This window comes from Phodopus roborovskii, unplaced genomic scaffold, assembly GCF_943737965.1.
Source record: "Phodopus roborovskii unplaced genomic scaffold, PHOROB, whole genome shotgun sequence".
Classification (NCBI taxonomy): Eukaryota; Metazoa; Chordata; class Mammalia; order Rodentia; family Cricetidae; genus Phodopus; species Phodopus roborovskii.
The window spans coordinates 17,749,486-17,762,500 of record NW_026126547.1 but is presented as its reverse complement, the minus strand read 5'-3'; positions in this window follow the sequence as shown (position 1 = coordinate 17,762,500).

Sequence of the window (13,015 nt, the reverse complement as noted above, 5' to 3'; positions counted from 1 at the left end):
AGTACAGGTTAACATAGTGCAGGGGGTATTTTATAATAAAATTTTAAATTAGAAGGAATACAGTTACTGCCTATCCTGTGTGTGGCTTATGAACGATAGGATTTGTATTTGGTGGGATGTGTAAGAACTGATAATTAGGTGTGTGTGTGTGTGTGTGTGTGTGTGTGTTGACATTTGTTTAAAACAAAATACTGTAAGCCTGAATTCATTTTTGCCTCTCCCTTTGTTCAGTTTTTCATAGACATGTAATAAACTATACCAATAACATCTCACTTTACAATAAACTTTAATGAAGAGGCACCTCATAAAATGCAGACCAGCTATCTGTCCAAGAGCAGTGCAAATCCCAGTAAACAGCATCAATGCTGATGGTGTGTGCTTGTGTGCATGTGCGTATATGGGCAAAACTGAAGCTTATAATAGTGCTCAGATGTTTCAAGGTAGTCCTCTTTCTTGTTAATTTGCAAAATTTTTATTGTCTGGGATTACCACATGCAGCAAATTAGAAAAGGCTCTCATCTAATTTGTCTTTGCTTGATGGATCAACATACTAAAAGAAACAATGTCACTGCTATAAAACCATTTCCTACATGTATGCTACTCTTGTATTTCCATTTCAGACATTAAGCTTTTCTTTTTGTTTTGCAAAATATTGATTTGAATGCAAAAGCATGAATGAATAACTGCTTTAAAAATACCAAACGATGTAGCACATGTTTACCAACTGTGGTCACTTATTTTCCACCTCCAGGCAGAGTCAGTTACATCAGAGTTTCCAAGTAAAATCAAACAGGTCTGTCTTCTCGGTTCCCAGTTCCCAGAAGCCTGAGCTAAGGCCCTCTCCTGAGACACTTTACTGCTAGAGCAAGTCTGGAAAGTTCCAGTTTGTTTTTAGTCTCTTTTATTTCTGCTGCTCCCTTTAAGAAGAGGGTTATTACAATGAACATAAATACTAAACAGACTTTATTTATTAGGGATGGTCAGAAAACCAGCTATGACATAGTTGTCCTAGGTGGGAAGCCAGGCCAGCATAATTAAGACATACCATGGTAATTGATGGGGACAAATAATGAATGAATGAGTTCAGTGACCTGACTGGCAAGTCCAGTCCCTTCACTAAGTCTTTTTTTTTTTTTTTTTTTTTTTTCCCACTTTAAACTGATATTCTCCTTGATTGCCTTCATAGTATACTTTGGTACAGATGGTCTTCAAAGTAGTGAAAAGTAAAGAAAATATGGGTTTGTCTCAGAGAAACTATGATTTCAAGGCCTGGTTACATATATGATATTGGCCAGAGGTTGAGGCTCCTTTGCAATTAATCACAGAGCATTTCTCTTAGGGGACAAAAGCTGTCTGAATCATCTCTTTACTGACCATGTGTCTCCTCACCCAGGCATGACTGACCTCTGTAGCTGAGAAGATAATTTAAAATAGAAGACAATGACAAGGTTCCCCTAGGCATAAGAGGGTGCAACTCAACCTCCTGTGACTCCCCCAGCCAGGCCCATCTACCTAAAATGAAGGTTGGACCAATCTGTTTGTTCCTCCCAAATAAGCCAGAATCTATATCAGACACTGCAACCATACAATACTAATAGTGTTAAATGGTACTTTGTTTCCATGTGGATAAAAATCTAATCCACTGACCCTTTAATATGCTTTAGTTTGGAACAAGTCTATAAGATCATAAGAGTTATATTTTTAATACAAAAACAATAATACTGAGCAGAAATGTGAGGAAATATGGCTTGCTCAAATGTAATCATTTGGCACCTTAGCAAATGAAAGTTAAACATATCCTTATATAGTTTTGTTTCTGGCACAGAGTAGGTGCTTCATATAAGCTTATTAACTGATTATCTGGAAAGGAAATGGAGTAATGAATCAAAGAAATTATACAAATAAAGGAGCCCAAGAAAATACAAAATTAATGTAGTAATGAAGACAAAAAAACCATCTATATTTTTGTAGTAGATGCTAAGATATTCTGTTTTTATTATGTTGAGTTTTAAGGCCATTTAATCCAATTCTGCATTTGCTTGTATGCATCAAAGTAGCCAATTTATTCATGGTACATTATAGGTATGGCTTAATTAGGGTTTTTATTGCTGTGAAGCCACACCATGACCATGGCAACTCTTACAAAGGGAACATTCAATTGGGCTTGCTTATACTTTCAGAGGTTCAGTCCATTATCATCATGGTGGGAAGCATGGCAGCATATGGCAGTAGAGGAATAGCTGAGAGTCTTCCATCTTGTAGGCAACAGGAAGGTGACTGACATACTGGGCAAGATCCAGAGCATAGGAATCCTCAAAGCCCACCCCCCATAGTGGTACACTTCTATCAAAAAGGCTACACCAACTCTAACAAACCTTACCTTTTAATAGTGCCACTTCCTGTGAGATTATGTAGGCCAATTACCTTCAAGCTACCACAAGGTAAGAGAGATTTTTCTAGCCACAAGTTAAAAATCTTTTGGATTCCAATCCACTCTGGTTGAGGAAACATTTCCACCCAATATGTCAAATCTTAAAGGCTGATAAGCCAGATTTTCACCAGAAATAGAGTGATGTATGCTCATATATATATATATATATATATATATATATACTCTACTTCAGAGAGACACATTTTATTCTGCAAAAGTTTTCTAACCACTCTTAAAGTTCAGTCTGCTCTCAGTAATAAGCATTTATGTCATGAAAGCATAGGAAATTGTATTTTCTGTAAGTTGTAGTTGTCATTTTTAATCAATCATTAGAAAGCTTTATTCACTGTAATTTTTATTATGGGGTCATAACAAAGTGCTGGGAAAGGTAGAAGAGAAGGATTACCCCCACATGATTTCAAAGTACCTCCTTCGTCTCCGTTATACTGATCAAAGATATACTGCATTGGCCATTCCCTAAATGCTCTTCCACACCCCCTCCCCTGGAAAAAAAATAGTATGAGTTTTAACAGAAGAGAAAAATCAAATAGTCTTAATGCTATCTGCATTTTCTTCCTAAGACCATTAATGATTCATGAATCATCAGTTGGAACACACATGAACAACTCTCCAGTGTAAGTTTTTGAGCATTTTTCATGAATTTTCATTTTTCCTTTTTGTCTATCTATTTCATCTATTTATCTGTCTCCCAATGATTGTCATGTTTCCTGACAAAATACTTGGACAAAAAAGGAAGGGAAGATTTCTATGGACCCATAGTTCTAGTCTATCACCACTTTAGAGTGTATATGGGATGAGGCAGAACTTCATGGTGGGAGCCATGTAGTAGGTCTAGGGATAAGTTGGAGGATCAGCAGATGATCTATAGGAGTATGTTTCAGAGAAAGGTGGGAACCTGAGGACTTTCAGGTTTGTTTGAAGCAGGAAAGGAGTTCATTATTCATAGAACTTATTTGAGTTATAGATTTGACAAATGATACTGTTTATATATTGTGACAAAACATCTGCTCAAGTGGAGTCAAAGAGCCTGTCAATTCTGTGAAGTCAGTAAAGTCTGCTGCTTGATGGCATGTACACAAAACCCACCAACTGATCTACTGAGTCTTTCACTTCTGAATGGGTTGTTTGGCATCTTGTAGACCCAGCCTATGATTATACTGCCATCTGTATTCTTTTTTACATCAGGCGTATTTCAGCCACAAGTTATACATGCTGTTTTGGAAGAACTTGTCAATATTTTGGTTTGTCTTTAGCTATAAGAGCTCAGTAGACAGTCTTGCGTGAACTTGGCTCTGCCTTGATAATTCTCCGTCAGTTCTGGCAGCCATAGGAATTTAAGTTCATGGTGTACATACTTGGATTCCCCTCAAAATAAAAATAAAATATGTAAAATAAAATCTTAAAATAGATTGCTTTTTTTTTTAAGAAGAATACCCAAATCCCTAGAAATGGACAGCCATAGTCAGTACATGTGCATGTATAATTTTAATGTAAAAACAATGCAAACAGAACAAAATATTCTGAAGTTAACAATTGCTCATACTCTCTTGGATTCCAAGCTTCATGAAGCAATTGAACAAATCTTCCCCTTCTGAATTTAACAACTCACTGATGCTTTACAAGATATAAGATCTTATGTCATGGTAGCTTGTTTAATTGAAATTAGAAAACTAACTAAAATGCTACCTGTATTTTACTTCACTCACACTCTCACAGCTTAGAGTATTACTGTGGATTCATGAACCCTCCCCATCCATGGTGGAATATTGACTGGCTTGATTTTGTGCAAGCAATCACAATTGCTGAGGTTTTATGAATGCAATGTACAATTATGTCCTAGATATACTGTTTTGGTCTGATATTCCTCAACCTCTGGCTCTTGCAATCATCCTGCCTCCTCTTCTATGGTCACTGAATTTTGGGGAAGGTTGTGGCACTTTGCCAAAGGGTTTATCATCTTTACAAATTCCTAGTGGAGTCTTTGTATAGAAAAGAATCTTGAAAAAAAGGAAATGTTGTAGTGAGAAAACATATCCTGTTTATTCAAAAGCAGAGAATAAAAACACCAGGAACAAATGTAAAAGGAGAAATTTTTTTTTAGTTCAAAGTAAGACAGAAATAAATAAGGATGAATATGTTACCAATGACAATGAATCTAAATGAGAATACAATACAGTACAAGAAACATATAGGCAAAAATGCAAATAGTTGAACAATAAAGATTGCAAACACTATTCAATTTTATACATGCCACCAACAGGAAAAACATTATTGTACGATTGCTTAATATTGAGGACACTGTGGGTTAAAAGGAACTGATGAGACTTAAAATGGGAACTGGGTTTAAGTGTAAAAAAATGAAAAATGTTGGAGGAGGTAGATGTGTTTATCCCCAATGTGAGTATCACATGTGAAATATGCATGCATTGATATTATGTTGTATTCTGTCAATGTATGCAATGTAGTTTTTAGATATCAGTTAAAACAGTTTCACGGTATTAGGCATATCCAGTTGATAGTCTACTCCATCCCTCCTGATTGCCTGACACTTGCTTTTGCCTTTGGTTCATTATTTCCCACCCATTTACTCATGTGTTTCCGTAAGGTACTGACAAAGCTGAATTTGTTCTCAAGATGTGTCATTCTGGATTTTTCCAATTTCTTAATTATGATGTGAAATTGTACTGTTTCCTTTATTTTCTTCAAATGAAAATTTAAGTCTAGACATGAGATTCCAATCTGGTTTTGGATGAGGTGTTAGGGAATAATACTTAATGTTACATTACAACTTGGTCTGGTTTCATCTCTATTGCAGGGGAAAAGGTTTCATTACCTCCAAATTTATTAATAGTTCAAGCTAAACTTCAAGTTAAAATAGATCACAGCAGAGAATTAAAGGGTAGCTGGGACTTAAAACACCCAAGTCATATTATATCCACACTAGAGAATAAAGAGAATGAATGTGTGCATGTTTAGTTCTCAGATAGCTTCCTATACTCTTACCAAGAGTCCAAACTCTGGGAATAGAGCTGTTCCAATATTACTGTCAATTACCCACAGACATGCCCATGGGCCAACCTGATCTAAGTAGACAGTCCCTCACTGAAACTCTCTTCCTATGTTATTTTTCACCTATGATTACCATTATCTAGGTTTTGCAAAATGTTACCTATGTCTTTCAAGGACAAAAGAGAAAGTTTTGAAAACTGAAAAAGTTTCTCTCTAAAACAAGTATCAATGTATCTTAGTTTTTAACCATACAAGACCACTTCCTCTCATCAGTATTAGTTAAATGGAACTTTTTAAAGCTCAATTTTAGATTCAGTTTTATTTTGGTCAACCTGAAACCTACATGAAAAAAAAATCACAAGCCAATTTCACTTTTAAGTTAAAATTTAAAAATTGTGAATGAAATTATAACATTGAATGTGGAATAAAATTGAAATCTTTCCAGAGAAGGTTAAGTATACTTTAGAAAAATTAATTCAGCTTGCAAAGAAAGAAATAAAAAAAAAGTTACCTAATATATACAACAAAGGCCTACAATAAACACATGGATATATATAAAATTAAAAAAAAAGAAAGAAAACACAACAATGAAGAGATGGAGAGATAGAGGAAAATTACATTAATTTAATAGGCAGTAACTATCAAGACCATATTTAACTAAGAAGAGGCAAAAAGTATTGGCTTTCATGTTGTTTATTATGAATACTGAGGTAAAAGAGGGATTTAAAAATACTATGGATAATTGAAAAGACAATATGGAAACATTATTTTATTTTTACCTAAAAATACCTACATAATGTATAGAAGAGAGTGTGTGTGCACATACAAATAATATAAATATAGTTACATCACTTGGGGCAAGAGTGTTCCCTCCAAAGCAACTGTCTCACAAAACCCTCAGTGACAGATATGCAGAACATTCCTTTCAGTTAGTAGTCATGGGAGCCTGAAAGACTCCAAGAATAATTTAGGCTACTGCCTTTGGCCTTAATTGCCAACCAGAAATTGAATGTGAACACTTATTCCTTAAGATAGCATACACTTCAGACATAGTCCTTGAAAAAAAATCAGTCTGGACTAGCTCTCAAAACATCCTGTGCTGTACATGCTACCAGAAGAGAAATGCAGTTAAACTCCACTCACAACAGTGACCAGTATGATAAGATACACCCAGGGATATAATAGTGGCGCTTGTCTTGGAGGTAACCAATAGACACCAGATTGGCCTGAATGTCCACCCAATAGAAGAGAATTCTTGCCTTATATTGTTCACCTAGCCAACAACTGTGCTGATAAAATCATGAACCAAAGTGAAGAAGGTACCACTCCTAAACACCTTCTATCCCCCCCCCCCCCAAGAACCTTCTCTTTTCAGTAGAGATGCTATCACAGAAACCCTCAACTGGTTAAAACCAAGAGAATGCGTGACTGTTCAGTGCCCAATTGATACATTTATATCAAAACCCCTACACCTAAGGCTCAGGGTACTCAGAAAAGGATACAGAAAGATTGGAAGGACCAGAAGGCTAGGACATCTCCTAAGAGGTAGTATCTTCCATCTTTGACAGGAATCTGTCCCCATGAAACCTTAGCAATATGGCTACCTAAAAAAGCCTTGCAAAATGACAATGCTAGTGAATATGCCAACAAGAGAGGAGGAAATCTCTTAAGATCTCATCCCTAGATGAAGAGATATAGGCAATTGAGGGCTGCTGAGAAAAGGAAAATCAGCCTTCTCCAGGAATTAACTGATAGCTTATCTGCTGTGGAATAATCCTCCTGTATACTATGAATGTCTATTGCTCTCATTGGTAGGTAAAGAAGCCGATTGGCCTATAGCAAGGCAGGATAAAGTTAGGTGAGAAAATCAAAGTGAGGATGATGAGAAGAAAGGAAGAGTCAAGAGTGGCCAGCCAGATATAGAGGGAGCAGGAGATGAATGTAGTATACTAATAAAAGTACCACCATGTAACAGAGCATACATAAGGAATATGGATGAATTTGAAATGTAGGCGTTAGTAATAAGCCTGAGCAATTGACTAAGGTTTATATTAAGTCTCTGCAACTGGCAGTCAGGACAGGAAAACTCTGCCTATATGTATCCAATTCCAAGTGGTCATTCCTAAACACATACAGATATGAGCAACACTAAAGGGACTCAAAAGTCACATGTGAGTGTGTGTTCATGTTTTTTAGTCAATTCTAAATAGGATATGAAAAATATATGTATACATACAACCTACAGAGTCTGTTGATATGTGTGTGTGTGTGTGTGTGTGTGTATAAAAAAGCCACAAAATAGAGAGGAAGTGGGATGAAGAGGAGCAGATCTGGATGGAGTACTGAGTGAAGGGGAAATGAAGTATATGAAACTCTAAATAAATAATATAATAAATAATAAAACAAGCCTCCCAGGGGAAGGAAGGAAGGAACAAGGAAGGAAGGAACAAAGGATGAATGGAAGGAAGGAAGGGAATACAGTTCCTCCTGTACTGATGCTTTGTGATGTTAAACCCTTGGGCTGAACCTAAGCAGCAGCATGAAAATAAAGAAAAGGTGTGTGAGATAGTGGTGGTGGTGGTGGGGTCAGGGCTCTAGGGCATCACTCTTGGTTTTTTTTTTTTTTTGCAAGGCACCATTTCTCTGTGTAGCCTTCACTGTCCTGGAACTTACTTTGTAGACAAGGCTGGCTTGGAACTCAAAAAGATCTCTCTGCCTCTGCCTCTGCCTCCCAAGTGGTGGGAATAAAGACCTGAGCTACCCCCCACTTCACACAGCATAACTCTTAAAAGCAAGAACTTTGAACAGGACTATGTAAACTCAAGTTATCTCCATGCTTGATTGTTCCAGAAATCTATTCACAGCATCACAAGAAATTCAGGAAGTCACACAGAGATAATTAGAAATGTTCTCACCAACAGTTCCAGCTGTGGACACCTGACTTCAACCTTCACAAGGAGGAATGAATTCCCATGAAGACATGCCAGCCTTACTCCAAACCATGAACCAGAACCCATAGGACAACTACTGCAGAACTGCAAAAAACCCAAACAATTCTTCCTTTTGTTCTAGTATATTAGAGGTGAGGAAGTCTCACTCTTATTCCACTTGAAACCCCATGACTGATCCATGTGAGCTCAGTCTGAAATGAGAAGTGCTTCTAAAGAAGAGCCAAGTGAAAAAGTGTCCTTTTCAGACCATGAAATGTAGAATATAGCTGTAGGGATTAAAGCAGAGCATCTTGCTTTGTGGAAGGACAAACAGAGAAGTGGTACCAACAGAAAACAAAACCCAAAACAAATCAATTTACATTGGAAACTAGAAGTAGGTGTAAGAGAATTTTGTTTCTGTTTTTTGTTTGTTTGTTTGTTTGTTTTTGTTTTTCCCTAGAGGAAAACATATGGACCACATATGTAAGTAAATCCCACTTGTAGCATTTGGTATTGAAAACAGAAAGAGAAAAATGAAATAACTTGCCATGGGTAGAAAACAGTTATTAAAAGGTGGGTAATTTAGAACATTTATAATAGTCATCAATGAAAATTTTAACACAAAGCTTTCCAGTGGGTATATTGTGAGTTATTAAAATTAGATGATCATTTCATTTTTGTCTTTAAGCTTATTATATTTTACTTGATGTGTGTTTTGTGGCATAATGGTTATACTCAAATTGTGGACATGTATTATTGCAATGTTTTAAATCTAGAATCAATAGCTTCTTAACACACAAAGATGGACATAATATATTGTCTTTGTGGCTAAAATACAGTGCATTGAGGTTATATTACAATAATGACAGTATCGTTGTGTAATAACATGTTCAAACACAAACTAATTTCAGAGTGGAGAAGTCATGAGTCCCATAGATGGTGATCTTTCCAGTGTGTCCACTCTTTCATGCGAAAGCAGATTTAAACCATCTCAGTAGGATGGCAGAGCTGGCTATAACTTTGTCCTTTGCCATCTCCCAGGGGAAACTCCCTAAGACTATCCCAGAGAGCAATCCCAGGACAGAACAAACACAAAACCAATTCTAGTTACAGAAAATGTGAACACAGTAGAATACTTCTCTACTGAACTGCATCAGCATCTATACCTACTTTGAGTAATTGATCCCATTTTGTTTTTTCTCTTTGCCAGAATTAGTTGGACAAATGACTTAGTTTTTAATGTCATTTAATCTGTGTAGGCAGAGCCAAAGAATCTCTCCCTTCCCAAACACAAGTCTTTCCACTGCACAAGTGCTTTAATGCTCTTGATGGTCCCATGCAGCACTTGAAATAATTTGACTCCAGTGAATTAGTGGAGCAAGACTGTCTGAAAGCAGAGTGACTCCTCTTTAAGGACTTAAATTCATAGTGAATAACTGTGTGCCTTTTTTCCCTTCACTGATCTGCTGTGTCCTGAAGCAGAGTATTATTAGAGATAATCTACAATTAATGAAAGACAAAGAATTTTGCACTCCAAACATGTACTTGTTAGCCAAGTTTCCTGAACCTGTGGTTTTTCAAAATAAAAATGCAAACATTTAAAAAAAACGGCACAATTCAGAGAGTCTCACAACAGATCAGAGCCCATCTCATGCTGTATAACCCATCCACAGAACCAATGAACAGGTTCTTATTGTCAATAAGATTAGTTGAGCTCAGAATAGTGCCAGGAAACCTCTTTCATGCTTCAACAGAAAGTAATTTGTTTCAAGTAATGATGACTAGTTATATATAATTATCTGATTATTAAAAAAAACTTGCCCAAACAACTTTAATATGCTACATTATAAGGTTTCATTTCCTCCTTGAATTATTTAATGTTTATGTAGTCCTCAAAGAAACTGAACAATTGAAACCAATTAAGAATTTTGCCCAAATAACTCCTAACTTGTACATTGGCACAACATGATAGGTGCATGGTAAGTTGGATTCTTTTTCCTTTTTCTTTCTGAGAGCAGTAGCAGTAGTATCTTAAAAATAATGAGGTTTTCCAGAGGAAAATAGTTTATAAATCATCAGCCAATGAAAATGATTCATGAAATTATATCAATTTTAATATAAAACAGCATAATTCTTATCTCTTGTGTAGGTAGACTTTTAAGATGTATGAGAAAGTGAATTGCTTATACCATGTAAATGAAAATAATCATTCAGTGTCTAATACAGTCTTGCAAATAAGGAAAAATATTTAGATTCGTACACAAAGAAATTTCAGTCATTGTTATTCTTCTGATTTACTTGGAAACACAGTGAATTAAACTAATATTATTTTCTATTCAACTGGCATAAATTAACTCTGCTTCTGGGAGCAATTCATTTTGAATACTTGCCCAGTGAGTTAAAATGCTGTAGATTTTATTTCTTCCCAGGTGAGGTCACAGCTCCTTAATTAATCTTTCTAATTATAAGAAAAAGATAGGAAAAGTATCAACTGTTTTATGATGTAAATTGAAGATAAGTATACTAGTGATATTGAGTTGAAGATATTTTGCTGCATGGACATTATCAAAGGTTGAAAGTATTAAGAATGCTTCAGCTAGAAGTAATGTAAACTATTATTCATATGATTTTGGTGTAAGGAGGCTTGTTTGTCTTGAAAAAAATTGGATTTTCAGGCAGTGGGTATTGGTTGCATGAGTCAGCTGTACTTGAGTGAATCCTATCAGATTTATTCCTCCCCTTTTCCTCAAGACATTTCCTCAAGCCCATTTCTTGACATTGCACACGTTCAAGGCAGAAAAGGGAGGAAATTGAGATACCAGCCTTGCCATTGAGGAAACTGAGGTACCAGCCTTGCCCACTATTGTATCAGAAAAGTAAAAAACTTTTCCTAACACTCAGAACTATAGCAAAGCAAAACGTCTTGTCTTTTCATTTTGTCAAAAAGGTATGCTGGGAGCCTCAGCCGTATCACCTTAAATGTGCCAGTTGTTTTTTAATTTTATTTATTTATTTATTTTGGTTTCAGAAGCTGAGCAGGTATGGATTCAGTCAGAGCTTGGATGAGAGAAAATATTTTGCATGATCAGTGTTGAATGGTGAATTTTTTGTTGTTGCTGTTGTTTTACTTCATCAAAGTACATATCACACACCTAGGGAAATAAGTATTTTCTTTGGAAATGATCAAAAGAGAAAAGGACCAGATTATTCAAATGACATTATTATTTTTTTAAACTGACATTATCTACTGTTCTGCTTGTAGGGGAGTGGTTCAAATGATCATCTTTTACACATATCTGAAAAATGGAAATAATGTTGTCTGTCTACATTTTAGAATTGCTTAAAGGTTAAATGAGATAATTTACACAAAATTGCTCCCTAAGCTGTTGAGAACTAAGTGTGGCTTAGATTCTCAGTGTTGCAGGGACATAGGCACAATGTAAGAACTTCTTCTCGTAGGTCACATCAGTTTAACCTTTCCTACTCCTCTGGCACATCAGTAAACACCATTATGCTTAATTTTTGACCTAGAGAAACCTTAAGATACTCAGAGTTAGTGTGGGGGGGAGCAGTTATAAGTACAAAAGCAATCAAAACTAACTTACTATAAAATTGATAAAGATGATTTCATGTCATTTGTACTGAGAATCCTAAAAGAAAACAACCCTGTAAAGTGATTCAGAAAAGTACAAGGTAAATGTAGAAAATTTCCCTGCAATTAAAGAAAATACTAATTAAATAAATTAAAAAATATTACTCTCTTAGGAAAAGGTGGGTAAAAATGTAGCTTCATTAAAACAGTAATTATCAAGTAGATTTTGAAAAGTATTTTATTGTTGTATCAAGGCAGAGAAGAAACAAGTAGGCTATCACAGAGAAACATGAGATTAGCCTCAGGTACCCCCCATAACAACTCAACTTTAGTGAACTGCAAAAAAAAATGTATGTAATGCCTCATAGTGGCATAGTGAACCAGTGTCAGAGTAAAAAGAGTAACACATGAGGACCAAGCAAATACATTTATAAGGGCATTGCAGTCCCCCCAAGGCTCATGGAATATTGTGAAGAGGGAAGGGAAAGATATAAGAGCCAGAGGGTGGAAGGGCTGTTTGTGCAAAAGTGGCCTCTGGACAGGACAGGCCCATAGCCCTCATGAGGTCATAGTAGCTGCTGTCACCTGCACAGAATAAGCCAGTGGACATCTCAGCAAGGATGGGAGAAGGCTCATGAGGACCCACCCCTGGCTAAGAACAATTGCTAGTAGGAAAGGAGAGTCCATTTTCTCTTAACTGCTGAGCCATATCTCCAGCCCCAAGTCCATTTCTCTAAGAGATGTTGCCCTTGGTAGGAGAACCAGGAAGAATGCTTAAGGGTAGCACGTACTAACTGGAACACGTACTAAGAAAGAAAAGAAAAAACAACAAAAACACAAAAAAGAAAGAAAGAAGAAAGAAAACAAGAAGTTGGATTGTTTAAAAAACAAAACAAAACAAGACCATTGAGAGGTAGATTCTGTGGGATGAGATGTCCTGGATCTGGAGCAATTGGAGTTGAGAGGGAAATATGATCAAGTACCTTGTATACACATAGGAAATACTGAAAGAATATATGAAAGAATATTTAA